The sequence below is a fragment of the Arachis ipaensis genome, chromosome B7 (genome assembly GCF_059453495.1).
Source record: "Arachis ipaensis isolate K30076 ecotype BB chromosome B7, ASM5945349v1, whole genome shotgun sequence".
NCBI classification, from domain to species: Eukaryota; Viridiplantae; Streptophyta; class Magnoliopsida; order Fabales; family Fabaceae; genus Arachis; species Arachis ipaensis.
Genome location: NC_142442.1, coordinates 17,285,434 through 17,306,605, shown reverse-complemented (window position 1 = coordinate 17,306,605; position 21,172 = coordinate 17,285,434). Strand labels below are relative to the sequence as shown.

The 21,172-nt window shown below is 40.7% G+C and overlaps 1 pseudogene; it reads left to right on the top strand.

Moving 5' to 3' along the window:
• The first annotated feature begins 14,350 nt into the window (after positions 1-14,350).
• LOC148550466 (uncharacterized) lies at positions 14,351-14,963 on the top strand (annotated as a pseudogene).
• Positions 14,964-21,172: the final 6,209 nt, after the last annotated feature.

The following is a 21,172-nucleotide window of genomic DNA, read 5'->3' as shown; positions in this document are numbered from 1 at the left end:
CATTCCTATTTTAAACCGTTCTTCACGTTGTTTAACACTTACGTTATTCACCTATACTTTCTCTTATCCTAAATAAAACTATTGTTATAAACTACCATACTTGCTAAACCACCAACTACTCTAATAATAATATAAGTCATGCTACATATCCAAATATTTTTGGCAACTAAGTCTAATCAAGTTGGTCCAAATCCAATAAAAATTATTTTTATTAGTGAGAGAGTGAATACACGCTCCAACTACGTGAATGTTCCCGCGTTCCTTTCTTCCTCCTCCTCCTTTTTCTTTGCATTTCTCCTCCTTCTTTTTCGCGTTTCTTCTTCTTCTTCTTCTTCTTCTTCTTCTTCTTCTTCTTCTTCTTCTTCTTCTTCTTCTTCTTCTTCTTCTTCTTCTTCTTCTTCTTCTTCTTCTTCTTCACGTGTTTCCTTCTCGCCGTCGTTCTTTTATTGCTGTTGTTGTTGCTGCATTCTTTTTCTTTTTTCCTTTCTCTTCTTAGTGATTTTGTAGCATTATACGTTTCTTCTTCTTCTTTGTTTGATTCACTATAAGAAAAATGCTAAGAACCGTCGAATTTACCGTTAGATTTAGTGTCGGACGTTAGTGGCGAGTTTTTTTCGTCGAATTTACTGTCGGAATTGACAATAAATTTGTCACCCTAAAATATTATCGTCGGAGTTGATGTTCCGATGGTAATGTTGACGATAAAAATTAGAGGAAAAAAATAAATTCTGGCGCGCTAGCTACCGTCGGATTTACCGGCGAGTAAATCCGATGTTGAACCTAATTTAGTGAAACGCTGCGTTTTGGTTACACGCACCGCGTTACCGTCAGATTAATCCGCCGGTAAATCCATAGGTAATCGTGCCCTAAATTCGAACCGCAAACCCTCTTCCCCTACATTTCAAAATTGGTTTCTCTCTCTCTCTCTCTCTCTCTCTCTCTCTCTCTCTCTAATATTTCAGTCTCTTTAGCCCCCTGCCGCCGCTACAAAGGCCGCCGCTGCTCCAACCAATGCTGTTGTCCTACCCTGTCATTGCTGAAAAGGCCATCGCCGTCGCTGCTCGAAACGCCCCCTTCTTTGTTCTCTGTTTCCATTGCTGCTGCCTTGCCGCTGCTGGAAAGGTCACCGTTGATGTTCGAACCACCCATTTCTGTTCTAGGTTTTCTCTCTTCTCTCTTACTCTCTTCTAATTACTTTAATTAAATTAATTTTTGTATTAGTTGATTTTAGGTGGTTAGGAATTTTCATCGAATCTATTTTTTACGTTGTTTAATTTCTGCTTAGTTAATCTTAATTTTGTTTAGTTAGTTGATTTTTAGTAATTAGTTTAGGTAGATTAATTTCTGTTATAAATTAATTTTAGATGGTTAAGTTAGGATAATTTAGTTAGATTGATAAGTTTTGATCCCTATTCAATGTGTTTGGAATTATTATCTGAGGTTGTCAATTCTTGTTGCTGGGATTCTTTGAATTAGTCTGAATAAGAATAAATGACCATTTATACCCATGAAAGATGAAAATGCTGACATATGTACCCACACTAGATGGAAATTAAACTTGTACCCACGCAAGATGCCTTCCGTGTGACAAAAGTACCCTACGTGGCACTCCAATCCTCCAAAGATAGGGTATTTTTGTCAAGCAAAGGGCATCTTGCATGGGTACAAGTTTAGTTTCGATTTAGTGTGCTTTTCATCTTTTATGAATACAAATGGTCATTTATTCGTCTGAATAATTAATTTTGCATTTTACTGTTAATTTGGCTGAAGAATTGTTGCTGAATTTGTTTGAGCAATGTTTAACTGTTTGACGATTCGCTGGTTGCAATTGATTTATTTTGTTAAGAAATTACTATTTTAATGCTTATTTTGCTATATCATATTGCTGCTAAAATTGCTGGTTTATGCTGATTAATTACAGCATTTTACCGTATGCATTACTAGTGATGTTTCATCATGTTATTTTGTGCTTTCTTGAGTTTGCATAGGATAATTTTTGGATTGTTAGAATGCTTTGAAAGTTAGAATATTTTAAAAAATTGTTAACAAAGTTAGAATGCTTTGAGAGTTAGAATGCTTTGTTAGAATGCTATGAAAGTTAAAATACTTTGAAAAGAAAATAAGATAGAATAAAGTTAGAATGATTTGAAAGTCTAATTTAATTATTTTGAAACTAAAAGACTATGTAATTTCCTTTTTTCATTTACTAAATTAAACCACTTTTTGAATTATTTGTTATTTCTTGAGTTTCTTCTTATGTTATTATTTGTTAGTGTTTGTTATCTTATTAATGTATTCACTGTACAGACATCACAACAGGCAGCAGAGGTAGGTTGAGTGGATCCGCCCAAACATCAAGCGTGATTCGGAGGCTCATTTTAGAGATAACGAGAGATTCAAGTATTGCCGTCTGACAAACATTGCCAACAGGACTTCGCCTAGGTCGTCGAGGTATACAGGTGGATTGGCGACCTTCATGAAGACGAAGACGAGACTGGTAAGAATTTTGACATTGTTTTATGTTATAGAAGTTAATTGAATTAGTTAGTAGAGTTTAGGGTGTTTAATTTTCTTTTTCATTATCAAGTTACTTAAGTAGTTAGTAGAGTTTAGGGTGTTTAATTTTTAGTTTTAGTATATTTAGGTGGTTAGAATAGGTTAAAATAGATTAGATTAGGCTCTGAGATTGCTGGAAAATGTTGGATTATTTAACTGTTTGCTGATTCTTGCTGCTGAAATTGTTTGAAAAATGCTTGACTGTGAAAATAATGATGTTAATTTGGTTTGGATGGAACCCTTTAATGGTGGATAAATTCGAATTTCAGGGGAGACTCTGTCGAAATTTTTATAAGATTTTCAGTGAATTCAAAAAAATTAAAATTATGCTTTCGAAATTAGAATAAAGATTTCCTGCTTCATAAATATTTATTGTTTGATTGATATATTAATTTATAGTCTAAATTGTTGGATCGTGAGGTGACACTAGCGGAGACCTTCAAGTATACACATACTTTGAAGGCAAACAAGAAGAGATTTGTTGACGAGCGGTCGGCGGCCCATTATGTGAGTTTAAATAATTAATCCAAAATTTCAATTTTATTTGGTTTAAAGTCAATTATTTAACTATTATCCTAATCACAAATAAAGTGTGTGCCGCAGGAAGAGTATCAACAGAGGTTGGAGGTTGTGACCCAACTATTGTAATCACCTAGTAGTGCTAGCGTTGGCAGCTTCCTCTGCATTTGCTTCTGCCACCAGCCCTACTGATCCTAGGAAGTTATCGACCTGAGAGGGGAGGTGCAGAAGCTCTAACATAGGAGCTTCACCAGCAGCAGGAGCAGTTTGAGCAGAGGTATTGAGAGATTCTTACATGCATTGCCGCCAGCTTGGACCTGACAGAGAAGCTGGAGTAGCTTGATCGGTTGCGACAGTAGATGGAGGAGTACAACTAGCAGATGCGCGCTGGAGGCAGCAGCGGTACTGGTTCCAGCGGCGACGCTGCTGTAGGGGCTGCCTTCCAAGTGAAATACCCTATTATATGAAAAAGTGAAAAAGTGTTTTCGTTGTTGTGGAATAAGAAGCCTTCGCAGTCGGCTGTTAACTGACTGGTCGTAGGTTCGAATCCTACTTGGGGAGGTTTGGTTCATTCTGAATTTTTGAATTCGAAATGAAAAGGTTGGGTTCACCTTGACCGTTAAAAGTAGGTAATCCGTTCTCTCTGTATTTTGTTTGTCTCTACTCCGTCGTCTCAGTAGGGGGGCTGCGACATCGACAACGACGACAACGATTATCAGGATCTATAGGGGTTAGGATTTTATGCATTTTTGTTTGTTTAGTGTACATTACTTTACTTCTGTGATATTTTATTGTATTCATACCATTTATTTTTAATAAAATAATTTGTTGATTTATGCTAATTTTATATTTCTGATAACAATTTCGTTAACAAGAGTTTTAATTTGATTTGACTGTTAGCTGTGGCTAATCTGTGCCAAAAGAAAAAAAAAAGAAAAAAACCCTACCTGCAGATGTACTGTCGGATGAATCCGATGGTAATCATCAACTCAGGTTGGACAATCTATTGAAAACTCCGACAAAAAATTCGTCGGTGTGAGATTTTTTATGCCGTTTATACCGTCAAATACAGGACGACGATAAATTCGACGGTAATCTATTTAGCGACGGATTTATTTGATTAACCAGTTTTTTTCTTGTAGTGATTTTTTTGTTTTTATTCTTGTTAAGAGAGTAAAACTAGAAGAATAATGAGAAAGTAAAATAAGAAGAAAATGATGAACAAGAAATGAAGAAGAAGATGATGATAATGATAATGATGAAGAAGAAGAAGGAGGAGGAGGAGTTTTGAGTTCAGTGCATTCTAGATTTGAGTTTTGGTGCATTCTGGATTTAATTTTGGTGCATTCTGTTCTTAACTTATTTTAAATTGAGTTTGTTTGTGTGTCATCATTATTAAGAAATTTTGGTACATTTTGAATTTGAACTGTTATACATATAAAAGAGACAACGATAATGACAATAACGATAATTATGATGATAAAAATGATGATGGAGGAGGAGAAAAAAGGAAGAGATCGAAGAAATTCAAATGAGAAAAAGAGGATGAAGAGGAGGAGGGGGAGGAGGTAATGTGGTGGTGGTGACGATGATGATAACGAAGGAGAAAGATGAGAAAAAAAAAAGAAAAGGAGGAGAAGATGATGATGATGATAATGAAGAAGAATGGGGATGGATTTTGAGTTATTATTTAGTAATTTCGGTGTATTTTGAATTTAATTTTGGTGCATTTAGAATTTAATTTTGGTGCATTTTGAATCTAAGTCACCTACTGTCATAGCAGAAATTGCCAGAAAGAGGTGGTTCATGGAGAGACATATGCCAACTGCAAATAGGGGAGCAACATGTAAGGCAAAAGATGATTAATGGTTTTGCTATCGAAGTAGGGGATGGTAGATCCACCAGGTTTTGGGAGGATACGTGGCTCCAAGTGGGAAAGCTAAAAGACTCCTTTCTGAGACTCTTCTTGATTTCAAACCAACAAGGATCAGTAATTGGGGAATGTGGGTTCTGGGATGGGATAGAGTGGGTGTAGCACTTCCAATAGAGAAGAGGATTACGCCAATGGGAAACAGAGACATTAGACCAGATGCTTCAAGTATTGTAATATGTTAGATTGATAGCAGAAGTGCAAGATAGAGTGGTGTGAAAATTTGACAAGGAAGGAGTTTATTCTACTAACTCATTTGTGCAGGCTTTGCAGGGGGAGTCTTTAGACGAGGAGCTACTGAGATACAGGTTCACTAACGAAATTTGGAAAGGGCTAGTTTCGCCTCGAACGTGGTTTGTATTGGTAGGCCGAGTGAATACAAAGGATCGGTTAAGCAGGCTGGGAATTTTAGCCACAACAGAACGATAACTTGTGTGTGTTGTGTAAAAATGAAGTAGAAAATATTCAACACTTGTTTGTTTCTTGTGAGTACTCTTGGCAAGTGTGGTGTGCCTGGATATCAAAGTTTGGCCAAACGTGGATTGCACCTGGTACGTTGAAAGAGCACTTTGAGAGTTGGAGATCTATGCCGCTGAGAAAAGAGAGGCACAAATGTTGGCTAGTTGGCTTCTTCTCAATTATTTAGAATATTTAGTTACGACAGAATGATGTCATTTTTCAGGAAAAGACAACAGGAGTTGTAGATTGTGTTGCTCAAACCTTCTCATGTGCTACGGAGTGGTGTGGTAAATAACTCATGTTGTTGATGGCTATGCCGGAGATGACATAGGAGTTATCTTATTCTGATTCCAGTTTCTTGCTCCACTTGTGTGTTGAGCTCCTTCTTCAAAAAAAATTTAATTTAGTGCATTCTGGTCTGAACTTGTTTTAAATTGAGTTTGTTTGTGTGTTTTCATCATTAAATAATTTCGGTGTATTCTGAATTTGAATTGTTATACATATAATTAATAAGAAGAAGACGACAATAATAATAAGGATAACGTTGATGATAATAATGATGATGGAGGAGGAGGAGGTAGTGCGTGGTAGTGATGACAACGACAATAATAAAAGAGAAAGATAAGGAAGGAAGAAAAGAAGAAGAACGTAGAAGAAAAAAATAAAATCCGCTGAGAAAGAAGCCATCAAAAGACAGTTACATATAATGACGTGTTTAGTCAAAAAGCAGTTAAAGATAGTGATTCGTAAATGTCAACTAAGGTATACCAACTTGATTAGCTAATTAACTTGGTTGTAAAATATTATTGTAATAATATCATATAAAAAATATTTAATAACTGATTGTGTACTAAAAATATAAACCCTTTTTGTACATAATTAATTTTTATAATGACCTACAAACATGATCAAAAAAGAGTTAAGTTCCTCCTAAATGTATTGGGCTAAAAGGATGGAACCCAAAAGAACACCTTGAGGAGTTGAATTTCTCTTCGGTGGGAACTATATTGGTGGAAGTGGATTGGTTGGATTTGGAGTGTAAATGTGTCATCTAGTTGAAAGAAAACCAAATTGGATGTCCCTTCACTAATGTCACATGTCAGGAGCTTTAGTTTAACGTGTGGGAATCAACTTCCTACCTTTTCAATTGACAAGACTTGAGGTGATAGGAGTACCTAAAGATATTTTGGAAAGAGCAGTAAACTAAATGTCAGACTAAAACCATTGGCCAAGGGGTGTCCTCTTCATCATGGTTTTACACTATAAAAAGGACCTCAAGCCACCTCTGTAAAGCACTTCACTTTTCATCCTTTACTTTCACCTTCACCTTCACTTCACTTTTCACCTTCACCTTCAACCAGACTCTCACTTTTCACTTTCACCTTCATCTTCTTCTTCACAGACCTTGCTGACTTCTGAAGCTGAGAAGTTAGAAAACCCATCTTTTTCTTTCCCAAAATTTCTCTCATCGTTCTTCATTTCATTCATCCGCTTCACGAGTGAAAACTGGCATTCGGGTGTTCCACCAGAACACTCGACAACCATTAACCAGCCCCTGTCCACTTGAAACAAAAGCTTGTTCATCCTCTTGTGACATTAGTGGAGGTCTCAATACTTGTTCTCCACCTCTATTTCTCATCATTAGTTCTTGTATTGCTTATTTGCCATTAATAGAAGTGTCTTCCTCACAAGTTTACTTACCCATAATCTCTCATCTTAACTATTATTTTTCACTTAATCTATTTTTCACGAAACCCACCCAAATCATCTGGCGACTCCACTGGGGAGGAACACTTCGATGTGATGGATGAATCTAGCAATACTCATCCTGGGCAGAATCGACCACCTAAGCGACGCTCAATAACTCCTCGGGATCTCAACCTCAGCTTGGGATCACCTCAAGACGAGGACGGGCACAACCAAGAAGAGGAACACATGGAGCAGCAGAATCTGGGTGCAGGAGGAGAAGGAGCTCATGCCCATGCAAATTTCTTCACACTCCATACTGGAGGTACCACTGGCATGCACACTCATGTAACTATTCCTGCTCATGTGTACAACTATATGATAGACAACCAAACAAAGATGCAAGCTTTGATCACGGAAGTGATGGCTAGAGATCAAACGAGGTATAGAACCCCCTCACCACCTCTGTTCGCGAATCTGGAGAATATGGAGGAAGACGAGAACACCCCAGTTACTTGTAGGGAGTTGACGCGTATTCTAAAAGTCAAGGGATCGTGAAGCTGAGTTGCAAGAGTTGGAAGAAAAAAGAGAAGTTGTAGGAAGCAAGATGGAAGAATATCACCGGAGACTGGCATTAGCTTATGACAAGCACATTCGACCCAGGGTGTTCCTAGAGGGAGATCTGGTACTAAAAATCAGTAGACGCAGTAATAAGGAATATGTCTTTGCCAAAATGGGCTCCCAAATGGGAGGGTCCTTACATTGTTTCTGAGGTACACCCCAACGGACACCGCATCTTGCTGGACCCGGATCATGGAACAACCATCGGCCCCATCAATTTCAAGTACGTTAAACAGTACTATGCCTAATTTCAGTTTTAGAAGTTAGAATTTTAATTCCAAAAGACTTCTTTATCAAGAGCCAATGTTTATGTTATATTATTCTGCAAGCATCCTGCAATACATGAGAAAACTGCTTTAGCAATCATACACTTAAAAAATGTGAGTGATGCATCTTAAGAAATTTGCAGTACAAAATAGTTCCAAAAAAGTGAAGTGTCCCACCTTCCAAGCTCCTAAAAAGAGTCGAGCATAAATAGGGCAAGAAAGTTATGGGTACCTTCCTTTTTTTTTTGGAACTGTTTCAAAAAGTGAAGTATCCCACCCTCCAAGCTCCTAAAAAGAGTCGAGCATAAATAGGGCAAGAAAGTTATGGGTACCTTCCTTTTTTTTTTTGGCCTAAAAAAAAGAGCAGAAAAAAATGGCTACTACTTTTCCTGAAATCATACACTCCTCCTGCAAAAAAATTAATTAAAATAAATTATTTTTATTTTTAAATATCTATTTATGGTTACAAACGAACATTGCTCATAATTTTAATTCAATTTCTTTTTTTTATTTGTGATTTCATTGGAAACGTATACAAATGAGGATATAACATCCAAAGTTGTAAGGTAAAAGATCTTTATCAAAGAATCTCTATAGCTAATTCCAAAATTAGCAACCCAATATACATGGGGCTGAGAGGGATTAAGACAAAAACAAGGAAAGAAGAAAAAGGGTCTTACCAAGTAAGAAGACAGAGTAAAAGAATAGAGTAAAGTTGAATGTGGGAGTGTCATTTGCCCTAAGAAAAACTCCTAATTGTTGAAGAAGACAGAGAATTTGGATGGTGGTGGTGATAGCAGTGATGATACTGCGCTGTGTAAAAAATGCCCTAGCAGAGATGATGAGGAACACCTCTCCCCTACCCTTTCAGGTGTTCTCTCTCCTTATGTGTCTCTCCAAATTCAGGTACTCAAATTTAAAACGCGTCCAATTAAAAGGGTAAGAGTTTCTCCCCTTCTTATTCTCTTATATATTAAATTATTATATTAAATCAAATCATCCCTCTATTTTCATAAAAAAAATATATATGTATATATATGTATAAATAAATAATAATAATAATATTATGTACACACATATACTACTTTTAAGAATAAATACATACGTATATACAAATAAATTATGAATATATTTATTTACTAATCTTATTTATCTATTTATTTATTTTATTTTATTTAAAATAATTGTACAAAAACATTCTTTTATTCAATTTTTTTATGAGTACATAATTATATTCATATTATACAAAAATATTTATATTTGAATATCATAATATTTATAAATACATATCTTATTATAACAAAAAATGAATAAAAGAGGAGAAATTTGATTCTTTAAAGTTATGAGATGTTAACAAAAAAAAATTTAATTATTCTTGTTCTGTTGAGTACAAAAAAGTTTAATGCAGCTTGAGGGAATACTTTGTACCCTCAAAGACTGCATGGGGCTTATGATTGTGTACTAAAAATATAAATCCTTTTTGTACATAATTAATTTTTATAATAACCTACAAACATGGTCGAAAAAGAGTTAAGTTCCTCCTAAAGAAATTGTGCTAAAAGGATGGAACCCAAAAGAACACCTTGAGGAGTTGAATTGTTGAATTTCTCTTCGGTGGAAACTATATTGGTGGAAGTTGATTGGTTGGATTTGGAGTGTAAATGTGTCATCTAGTTGAAAGAAAACCAAACTAGATGTCCCTTCACTAATGTCACATGTCAGGAGCTTTAGTTTAACGTGTGAAAATCAACTTCTTACCTTTTCAGTTGACAAGACTTGAGGTGACAGAAGTACCTAAAGATATTTTGGAAAGAGCAGTAAACCAAATGTCAGACTAAAATCATTGGCCAAGGGGTGTCCTCTTCATCATGGTTTTACACTATAAAAAGGACCTCAAGCCACCTCTATAAAGTACTTCACTTTTCATCCTTTACTTTCACCTTCACCTTCACTTCACTTTTCACCTTCACCTTCACCTTCAACCAGACTCTCACTTTTCACTTTCACCTTCATCTTCTTCTTCACAAACCTTTCTGACTTCTGAAGCTGAGAAGTTAGAAAACCCATCTTTTTCTCTCCCCAAAATTTCTCTCATCGTTCTTCATTTCATTCATCCGCTTCACGAGTGAAAATTGGCATTCGGGTGTTCTACCAGAACACTCGACAACCATTAACCAGCCCCTGTCCACTTTAAACAAAAGCTCGTTCATCCTCTTGTGACATTAGTGGAGGTCTCAACACTTGTTCTCCACCTCTATTTCTCATCATTAGTTCTTGTATTGCTTATTTGTCATTAATAGAAGTGTCTTCCTCACAAATTTACTTACCCATAATCTCTCATTTTAACTATTATTTTTCACTTAATCTATTTTTCACGAAATCCATTCGAATCAATAACAAAAAACATATTAATCAAAATTTATCTTATTTATTATTTATTAATTATTATAATAATTAATAAATATTAAATAACACAGATTTTAATTTTTTTTTATTTTCCTCTCACATTACCGTATCATATTTTTATGTTTGAATTCACAGAGAAATCTAACCTCGGATACCATCATATGAGGTATATAATTTAGTTATTGTGAAAAATAAAAAAAAGAAACCTTAAAAAGTTCAGCGTATACATTGTGTAATGTCAGTAATGAGCATTTGGGGATTCACAACACAACCAAATATGGATATGAACTTACCATGAAATGCGAAACATAGTTTGATTTCACATCCAACCTAACTCGGAAGAATATATATATGAACAAAAAAAGAAAAATATATATATTAAAAATAGGACAAATATGAATGTCATTGAATTTTGTTTTGAAAATCGGCAATGATTAATCAATAATGGTTTATACTTTATGTGTGTTGAAAAGAGAAGTTCGGTCTGTCGGTGAATTCTCACACGACATTTTGATGCATGTATAATATATGTTTGGCTTTAATTTTTTTAATTATATTATATATATTCTTTATATTCTCAATAATAATAATAATAATAAAATATCACATTTACTCCGATCCTATATTGAAAACAACGTATGCATGTATGTATATAAAGTATATTGTTCTCGAAAGGAAACTCAATACGCATATCTTTTTCAGGTTGAAACCTGGATGCCAAAAACAAAGATATGGATACTGAAGGCCCCACATAGATCAAAAGCTTCGAGCAGAAAATTATGAAAAAAAGAAATAATATTATAAAATTGCATTGTATTGTTTAAGAAAATTTGAAAAAGTGGAAATCTCTAATCTAGTTCTTACTGCTGAGAAAGGTGATCTACTTCAGTAAGTTGCAAATTGCATTTCTTTCCAAGTTTTGTCTCCAAAGTTCATATAATAAAAACTAGGAAAAATGATAAATTAGTCCTGAGTTTTTAATTCATAGATAAATTTAGTTCTAAAAATTAAAAAATATAAAATTATCTTTTATCATTTAAAACGCATGATAGATAGGTTCTCTCGTGTAAAGTGCTTCTTCAAACGTAACGGAAACAAGTTATGTGATGCTTATTTGGCGTGTTATGTGCCTATGTGTCGATATGGTGTCGTTGAGGAAGCTTTGTGTGTCCGTTGTAGAGAAAATTTGGGACAATAAGTCTCTATCGCTTAAAACGCCACTGTTAATTAAGTGTAGTCCCTATGTTTAAATGTAATTTCGAAGAAGCCCATATGAATCCCACACAATTACTTGATGCCTTAGCACACATATCTGTGATCTTTTTCCTCCAAAAAATACAACGATTGGTCTTCTCCGTGTCGTCGTTTTCGTGTAAAGTAGCACAAGTGAAGCTTTGTTGGTGTAGTTTAGGGTGTCATGCATACTGGTAAGTACCTTTATTTCGAAACTTATCGTATTTGTACTTTCTAACAATATTTTTTATGCATGTCGTGGGTTGTGGTTTCTGGATAATGTAGTTAGTGAGTGTACTGGAGGTCTCTGATACGGTTTGTGAGGTGGATCGAGAACTTGCGGGTTAGAGCGGATGCCGGATTCTTCAACTGGAGCGATGAGGGGGGAGGTACCTGCAAAGATACTCCGACGCTCAAGTCAGAACGGATCTGAGAGGTATAAGGTATGTAGAATGAAAGTCGTACCTGGAGGGAGCTTGTGGCTTCCCTTTATATAGGTGATGGTGAGTGTCCTATCTTATCTTATCTGGCTAAGATAAAGGAGTCTTTTGACTTTGAAAGTTGGTTAAGAACTCTAATGGGCCGGTTTTGGGCCTTCTAGAAGAGCGGTGTGGTTTGGACTCAAGTAGCTGGTTATGGGGGCTATTCCGGGTATGGGATAGCCGTGGACCAGGTTCGTAACAGTTGCCCCCACAATGGGAGAGCGAACAAAGTCGGTCTTCGTCACTATTGGAGGATATGGTTTTGGCCATCCATAGCCTTCCTTGATCCGTCAGAACGGGAGGTAAGGTTCTCGGGGGTTTGCTTGACGGGCCGGCCTGTGGCGAAGGGGCGGCGCGTCAGGTCCTAGAATGGGTTAGTTCGTAGGGTTTGTCAGCCTCGTAGTTTGTGTTGTAGTTGGTGTGAACTTTCCGTCTTCCTGCGCCCGTTTGGTTTTCCAATGTGTGTTGTCAGTTGTATTTTTAAAGAGAGTATTTATTACCGGGGGGGGGGGGGGAACGCTTGGGCTGCCTTCCCAATTTTGCCCTTCTGTGTTTGTTGGTTGCTGAGGGCATTTTTGGTTTTTTCGTTCTTCAATTGTTTTAGTTTTTTGCTTTCTCTTCCCTCGTCCGTTTCATTTTTCCAGCCTTCTTAGTTTTACATCCTCTTCACTTTTTCCTGCTTTTGTTCTTCCTCTGCGTACTTTGGCTCTGTATTCGCACTGTCTCTCTATCCTGCTCTCATTTTTTGCCTGCGGCTTTTATCAGGTTGGTATTCTTTTTCTATGTCTTTCATTTTTACTTTTGTTTTCCTGTGTTGAGGTTGCATTTGGTGCTTCTTTTAGTGCTGTTTTTTCAAAAATGAGGGTTGTGGTTTTACTTGGGGGATGATGAGCACCACTGTAGGCTTAGTTTTTGATAGGTGGTGGAGTTTTTCCTTTATTCCTTAATTTTTTGCCGTGTAGCTTTAGTAGGCTGATAGTGGTGTTCCTCCTGTTTTAGGTATGTCTCAGCAGAGAAGGGAGGGTGTGGTTGCTCCGATGATTCTGAGGGGGGGCGTCCCCGCCTCTATTATTGGGGTGACCTCTGATGTTTGGGGGGACGCCATCCCGGATAACAGAGGCAGATCTCCAGCGGCTTTGTGACCGGGGGGCTGTGTTTGGGGGTGGCGATGCTGAGCGCCAGTATGAGCTCGTCGCCTCTGGGGTCGACGAGATGGTGTGTTACTTGAATTTAGACTCGCCGACCGTTCAGGACTGGACGTGGGAATACGAATCTATGTTCACGCGGCTCGGGGTGCAGTTGCCGTTCTCTTCCTTTGTTCAGGCGCTGCTAAGTCAGTGTTCTGTCGCTCCGTCTCAGTTGCATTCGAACAGTTGGGCAGCCGTTCGCACCTTCGAGCTCGTGTGCGAGTACTTGGAGCTTCCTGTTTCGGTTAACATCTTCCTTTTCCTTTTCTTGTGCACTCTTCCAACTAAGGAAGGGAAGCATAAGAAGGGGTACATGTCTTTTAGAGCTCAGCCGCATCGTCGTATATTTGGTTTGTACGAGGATTCCTTTCACAGTTTCAAGAGGGGATTTTTTAAGGTGCGCCCCGCTCAGGGGCAATACCCTTTTTGGTTAACATTAGAGGGGGAGTGCCGGTTTCCGACCTACTGGAATTTCGATGCTGGACCGTCGTATCTGACGAAGGTTACTTATGAGGGCTTGTCCCCGGAGGATCGGGATATCGCCAATGTCCTCTGGTATCTCTTTGGGGAGTGTCCTTTGCATCCTCGTGATGTTACGGGGGATCCCAAGGCTTGCCGTACTTTTTTTGGTGTGTTCTGTTTGTCCTTTCTGTTTGTTTTCTTCTCGATTTTGGGGACTTATATCTCTTATGTTTTCTTTTTTCAGTTGAGATGGCTGGCAGTTTGTCTACTTTGGCGAGGTTGAAGGCTACTATGGACTGGGAGGTGGCTTCTTCTCCTTCTACTCCTTCGTCCCGACCTGAAGATGGCTCTCGCACCGTGTCTCAAGAGGTTGCCTCGCCCGAGGCTGGGGGCGATGCTCAAGTTGCTTCGGGTTTGGTAACTTCCGATGGTGACGAGGAAGTAGTCGTGGTCTCGGTGTCTGGTGCTTCTTGGAAGCGAAAGAGGCCGGAGGAGGTTAGCTGTGAGAATCTGGAGGAGGAAGGGGGTTCTGTTCCTTTCGTGATGGAGTGGAGGTTTGATGCTCCGTCTTTCATTGACCAGCACCTTATGCCTGGCACTGAGGAATTTTTTTCAGGACTGTGATGTTGCTTTTCAAGCGAAGTTGGTCTATCGGGCCCTTCTTCGTTCTGCTGTGATCATTCGGAAGGCCGAGCCCGTGATGTCTCAGGTGGGTCTTCTAGACAAGAAGTTGCGTCAGTCCCAAGATGAGGTGGTAAAAGTGAAGGAGTAGGTTGCGATGTCGGAGTTGGCTAGGGAGAAGGCTGTCAAAGACTCTGAAGACGCTGGGGCCGAGTTTTTCCGCCTGTCCGAGGTTGAGACTTCTCTGTTGTCTCAGCTGGGTGGTGAGCGAAAGCGGGCTTCCGACGCCGAGTCTCAAGCTGCCGTGCTTCTTGAAGAGGTAAACACTTTGAAGGCTAAAGTTGTTGCTCTAGAGGTCGAGGCCGAGGTCCTGAAGAAGGAGAAGGGGGAGCTGCTCGCGGATGTGAAGGATGCTATTGCTGCTACCGAGGAGACGATGAAGGCCCAGGCTTCGGTCCTTGCGCCGGGCGTGGATGTGTCCGTGAAGGGGGCGTTTAGGACTGTCCGCGATAGCTAGATCGTCAATCTCCAATAGTCTTTTTTGTATCTTTTGATTGTGTTCTGAGAACTTTGTGGTTTTATTGTTGGTGTTTTGGCCGTGTGGCCATGTGTTGTGACTCTTAACTCAATTTGTGTTGTTTTAGGCCGTTCAGGCCGTTATTTTTGCATGTTTGGTTTCGAGTATCTTTGAGCCGTTTATTGTGACTTTATTTGTGTTCCCGGATTGTTCGGGAGGGACGGACCGTCTAAGGTCATGCAGTCATTACTTCGTGGATATCCATTTATTAGGCCCTGAGGATGATCAGTCTCCCAGTGGTGGCCGTGTGTTTATGCCGTTTAGGGAGGGCAATGATAGGGAAAGATATAAAGCAAGCATATGATTTTAAATGGAATTCTATTAAGTTGGGCCTCGTTAAAACCCTCGGGGGAAAAGAGTACCCAAAAACAATTGACAAGAAAAATAAAATAATGCAAGTAAAAGACATAGCTTTTAAAGGTAAGGGGTGTGCCTACGCGTAATACCGTCGTAAGTTGGCGGTATTCCAGGTTCTCGTAATTTCGGTTCTGTCGAGTCACTCGAGCTTGTAGGCTCCTTTCCCGATTACTCCTTTGACTCGGTATGAACCTTTCCAGTTGGGGGTGAGCTTCCCTTCCCCGGGCGTGGGAGATCCGATGTTGTTTCGTCGTTAGACGAGGTCATCGGGTGAGAAATCTCTCCGTATCACGCCGTTATTGTACCTTATCTTGATTTTTTGTTTTAAAGCTAGCTCTCGCATGTGGGCTATGGATCTTACCTCACCCGTGAGGTGTCGGTCTGCGTCTTCTTCGTTGCCTCCAATGGTTCTTCTGGGGCTGGGGTCCCCCACTTCGACGGGGATGATGGCTTCTACCCGGTATGTCAGACGGAAAGGGGTTTCTCCCGTGGAGCTCTGGGGGTGGTCCGATATGACCAGAGGACCGATCCAAGCTCGTCGGTCCAGAGTCCTTTGGCTTCGTCGAGCCATTTCTTGAGTTCTTTGACTATTATTTTGTTTGCTGACTCCGCTTGCCCATTTGTCTGGGGGTGTTCTACCGAGCTAAAGCGTTGGGATATGTGAAGTCCTTCTAGGAATTCCCTGAACTTCTTATCGGTGAATTGGGTCTCGTTGTCCGAGATTACGACTTCTGGGATACTGAATCGGGTTATTATATGTCTCCAGAGGAACTTTCGAAACTGAGCTTCCGTGATAAAGGCCAAGGGTTCGACCTCGATCCATTTGGTATAGTAGTCAACTGCAACTATGATCTATCGGAGTTACCCAGGGGCTGTCGGGAAGGGGTCGACGAGGTCGACGTCCCAAGTTCCGAATGGCCGATCTGCCGTTATGGTGCTAAGCTGGTGCGGGGCGTCTTTATGGAAGTCGGAGTGCTTTTGGCACTTGTCGCAGATTTTGACTGTCTGTATGGAGTCTTTGATGGTTGAGGGCCACAAGTATCCAGCTCGGATGATTTTCTGGGCCAAGGTTTTGCCTCCGACGTGATGACCGCAGTAGCCTTCGTGGACTTTGCGGAGTATGTATTCCGTGTCCCCGGGCTCGATACATTTAGGCAGGGAGCTGCGAGAATCCTCGTTTGTACAACTGTCCCGATACCACGGTGTAGTTAGCGGCTTCCCTTTTTATCCGTATTGCCTCTTTGGTATCTCCCGGCAGTGCTCCGTGAAAAGAGGTATTGTAGGATAGGGGAGGTCCATGAACCCTGGCTGGAAATTGGGAGGCCGGTGTTGGTTGGGGTCGAGACCGATGGTGTCCTGACGACTTCTTGTATTAGCGATCGGCTTCCTTGCCCTGGTTTGGTGCTAGCCAGTTTTGAGAGTAAATTCGCCCTTGCGTTTCGTTCCTTGGGGACATGTTGGATGGTTACTTGGTCGAAGTCCATTATTAACTCTTTTACTTTAGTTAGATATTGCTGACGGAGGGGGTCTCTTGTTTGGTAGTCTCCATTGATTTGGGAGCTGACTACCTGGGAGTCGCTGCAAACTTCCAAAACCTTGGTCCCGACTTTCTTGGCTAGCGTTAGTCCAGCCAGTAGGGCCTCGTACTCTGCTTGGTTGTTGGAGATCGGAAATTCGTATCGAACGGATAGCTCCATCACGATCCGGCTCTGCCGTAAGTGGTGTTAGATGAGCCGTCTACGTCGTTTTGAAGTTGGGGGTTCCTGGAGTCATCTCGACGATGAAGTCTGCCATGGCCTGTGCTTTGATCGCGTTCCGAGGTTTGAACTTTATTTAGAATTGGGACTGTTCGATGGACCATGCTAACATTCTCCCTGCTAGGTCGGGCTTTTGTAGGACTTGCCTGACCTCTTGGTCGGTTCGGAACGTAAGGGGGTGGGCCTGGAAGTATTGTCGGAGACATCGGATGGCCGTGAGGAGTGCGAAGGCGAGTTTCTCGAGGTGCGAGTAGCATGATTCCGTGTCTTGTAGGACTTTGCTTATGAAATAGATGGGTTAGTGGGCCTTGTTCTCGTCTTCTCGGATAAGCACTGCTGCGAGTACTTCTTCTGTTATAGATAGGTATAGGTAAATGATCTCTCCTGTTTGGGGTTTAGCGAGGACCAGGGGTTCCGCTAGGACTTTCTTGAAATGTTGGAATGCCTCCTCACATTCTGCTTCCCACTTGAAGGGGGTTCCTTTCTTCATAAGTTTGAAGAAAGGGATTGCCTTTTGGGCCGACGCGCCGAGAAAACGGGATAATGCGGTTAGTCGGCCGGTAAGTTTCTGGATGTCCTTGAGGTTTTTCAGATTTGCCATTTCGAGGACCGCTCTACACATTTCGGGATTTGCCTCTACCCCACGTTGCATGATCATGAAGCCGAGGAACTTTCCTACTTCCATTCCGAAGGCACATTTTGTCGGGTTGAGGTACATTTGGTGCCTCCTCAAGGTGTTCATTACAAGCTCAATGTCGCCGATGAGTTGCTCGCCGGATTCGGTCTTGGCAAGCATGTCATCTATGTAGACTTCCAACTTGGTCCTGGATAGGCCTTAAAATATCTTGTTGATGAGCCTTTAGTAAGTGGCTCCGGCATTTTTCAGGCCGAAGGGCATGACTGTGTAGCAGTACGTGCCGTCGGGGGCGATGAAGGCCATTTTCTCCTCATCGGGTCGGTGCATAGGTATCTGGTTGTACTCGAAGTAGGCGTCCATAAAGCTGAGATATTGGTGACTGGATGCAGCGTCTACCAGCCCGTCGATATTTGGCAGGGGGACGGCATCTTTTGGACAGGCTTTGTTTAAGTTTGTGTAGTCGACGCACATCCGCCACTTCCCATTAGCTTTTTTTACTAGCACGACGTTAGCCAGCCAAGTCGCATAGGGTAGCTCCTTGATAAAGCCCGCTTCGAGGAGGGCTTTAACCTGTTTTTTGACCTCAACTACTCGGTCGGGGGACATTTTTCGTCTCCTTTGTGTCACAGGCTTGGCCTTGGGATCTACGGCTAGTCGGTGGGATATTAGGTCGGGATCTGTTCTTGACATGTCGGCAGACGTGAATGCGAATAAGTCTCTGCTCTGTCTTAGGAGGCGTGAGAGATCTTCCTTAAGATCGTATAGCATGTTTGAGAGTGTCTTTTAAGTCAAAACAGTCTTGTGTCCTGTGCTCGTATCCTTGGTGGTAGTCACAGTATAGGGTTTTGTTACCGCCCGTTCTTTCTTTGAGTTGTCGGGCCTTCAGGAGGATACATCGGTATGCTATTTGGTGGTATATCTTGGTGATCGGGGCTATCAAGGGTGTGTAGTTAGAGAATTTTCCGACTCTAGGGGTCGGTTTATGTTTGCTGGTTTGGGATATTCTTTCTGGTTTTCTCTTGGTGGTGGGTTATGGCGAGGTGTTGTGTTGCTGTGCTGTGTATTGTCGTGCTGTCGTTTATTGGCGGCTACGACTTGGCTTACCTCTTCGTCGTTTATGTACTCCTTTGCGATGCTCTGGATCTTGTGCATGGTCCACATCGGTCTGGGGGTGAGGTGTTTCCGGAAATCTTCATTCATGAGTCCGTTAGTTAGGCAAGGCTTGCGACTGAGTCTGTGAGTCCGTCGACAGTCAAGCACTCGTCGTTGAACCATTCAAGGCATTTTCTCGTGGACTCATCCTGTCTCTGGGTAACTGATGAGCGGATAATTTATACGCTTTTTGGCATTATTTTTAGTATGTTTTTAGTATATTTTAGTTAGTTTTTATTATATTCTTATTAGTTTTTAAATAAAAATCACATTTCTGGACTTTAATATGAGTTTGCGTGTTTTTCTGTGATTTCAGGTATTTTCTGGCTGAAATTGAGGGACCTGAGCAAAAATCTGATTCAGAGGCTGAAAAAGGACTGCAGATGCTGTTGGATTCTGACCTCCCTGCACTCGAAGTGGATTTTCTAGAGCTACAAAAGCCCAATTGGCGCGCTTTCTCAATTGCATTGGAAAGTAGACATTCTGGGCTTTCCAGCAATATATAATAGTCCATACTTTGCCCGATATTTGATGGCCCAAATCGGCGTTCCAAGTCAGCATAGAAATTCTGGCGTCAAAACGCCATAACTGGCATAAAAGCTGGAGTTAAACGCCCAAACTGGCACAAAACCTGGCGTTTAACTCCAAGAAAAGTCTCTACACGTGAAAGCTTCAATGCTCAGCCCAAGCACATACCAAGTGGGCCCGGAAGTGGATTCTGCATCATTTACTCATTTCTGTAAACCCTAGGTTACTAGTTTTCTACAAATAGGACCTTTTTGCTATTGTATTTTACACACTTGATCACACTTGATCATACTTTGATAGACCTTTTTACGTTTAGGGGCTGGCCTCACGGCCATGCCTAGACCCTTTTGTTCTTATGTATTTTCAACGGTAGAGTTTCTATACACCATAGATTAAGGTGTGGAGCTCTGCTGTTCCTCATGGATTAATGAAAAGTACTATTGTTTTTCTATTCAACTCAAGTCTATTTCTTCTCCAAGATATTCATTCGCACTCAAGAACATGATAAATGTGATGATTATGTGACACTCATCACCATTCTCACCTATGAACGCGTGCCTGACAACCACTTCCGTTCTACATGCAAACAAGCTTGAATGTGTATCTCTTGGGTTTCTAATCTAAGATTAGAACCTTCGTGGTATATGCTAGAATTATTGGCGGCCATTCCTGAGATTCGGAAAGTCTAAACCTTGTCTGTGGTATTCCGAGTAGGATCTGGGAAAGGATGACTGTGACGAGCTTCAAACTCGCGAGTGTTGGGCGTAGTGACAGACGCAAAAGGATCAATGGATCCTATTCCAACATGATCGAGAACCGACAGATGATTAGCCGTGCGGTGACAGCGCATTTTGAACATTTTCACTGAGAGGACGGGAAGTAGCCATTGACAACGGTGATTCCCAACATAAAGCTTGCCATGGAAAGGAGTATGAATGATTGGAAGAAGGCAATAGGAAAGCAGAGGTTCAGAAGGAACAAAGCATCTTCATACGCTTATCTGAAATCCCTACCAATGAATTGCATAAGTATCTCTATCTTTATTTTATGTGTTATTTATATTTTAATTATCAATCCTCCATAACCACTTGAATCCGCCTGACTGAGATTTACAAGATGACCATATCTTGCTTCAAGCCAACAAACTCCGTGGGATCGACCCTTACTCACGTAAGGTTTATTGCTTGGACGACCCAGTGCACTTGCTGGTTAGTTGTGTGGAGTTGTGATAAAGAGTTGAGATTACAACTGTGCGTACCAAGTTGTTGGCGCCATTGATGATCACAATTTCGTGCACCAGTAACCCCCAACAAGCTGATGGGGTGTTTGGCTTTTGTGATTCTGGTGGTGAACAGGGCCATGAATTTCCGCGAGATGTCGTGGAAGCCAGTTATGGATCCGTTGGGAAGGGCGTTAAACCATTTAATTGCGGGATCGACTAGGGTTACCGGGAAGGCCCTGCATCGAACCGCGTCAGCGGCCCCTTCTAGGTTCATCCTGTCCTCGAAGGCCGTTAGGTGTTCCTGGGGATCCTTAGTTCCATCATACTTCATATCCGTGGATTTGTAGAAACCCTTGGGGAGTTTTGCTCTCAGGATTCTTTCAGTAAAGGGAGTAGCTCCCATTATAACTTGGTCGTTTCTTGTTCATTTGGCTTCTCGGTGTCATCGGTTGTTTTCCATGTTGTATCGATGACTCGGGTCACGGGAGACGCTGCGATCGTGCCTCTTGCCATA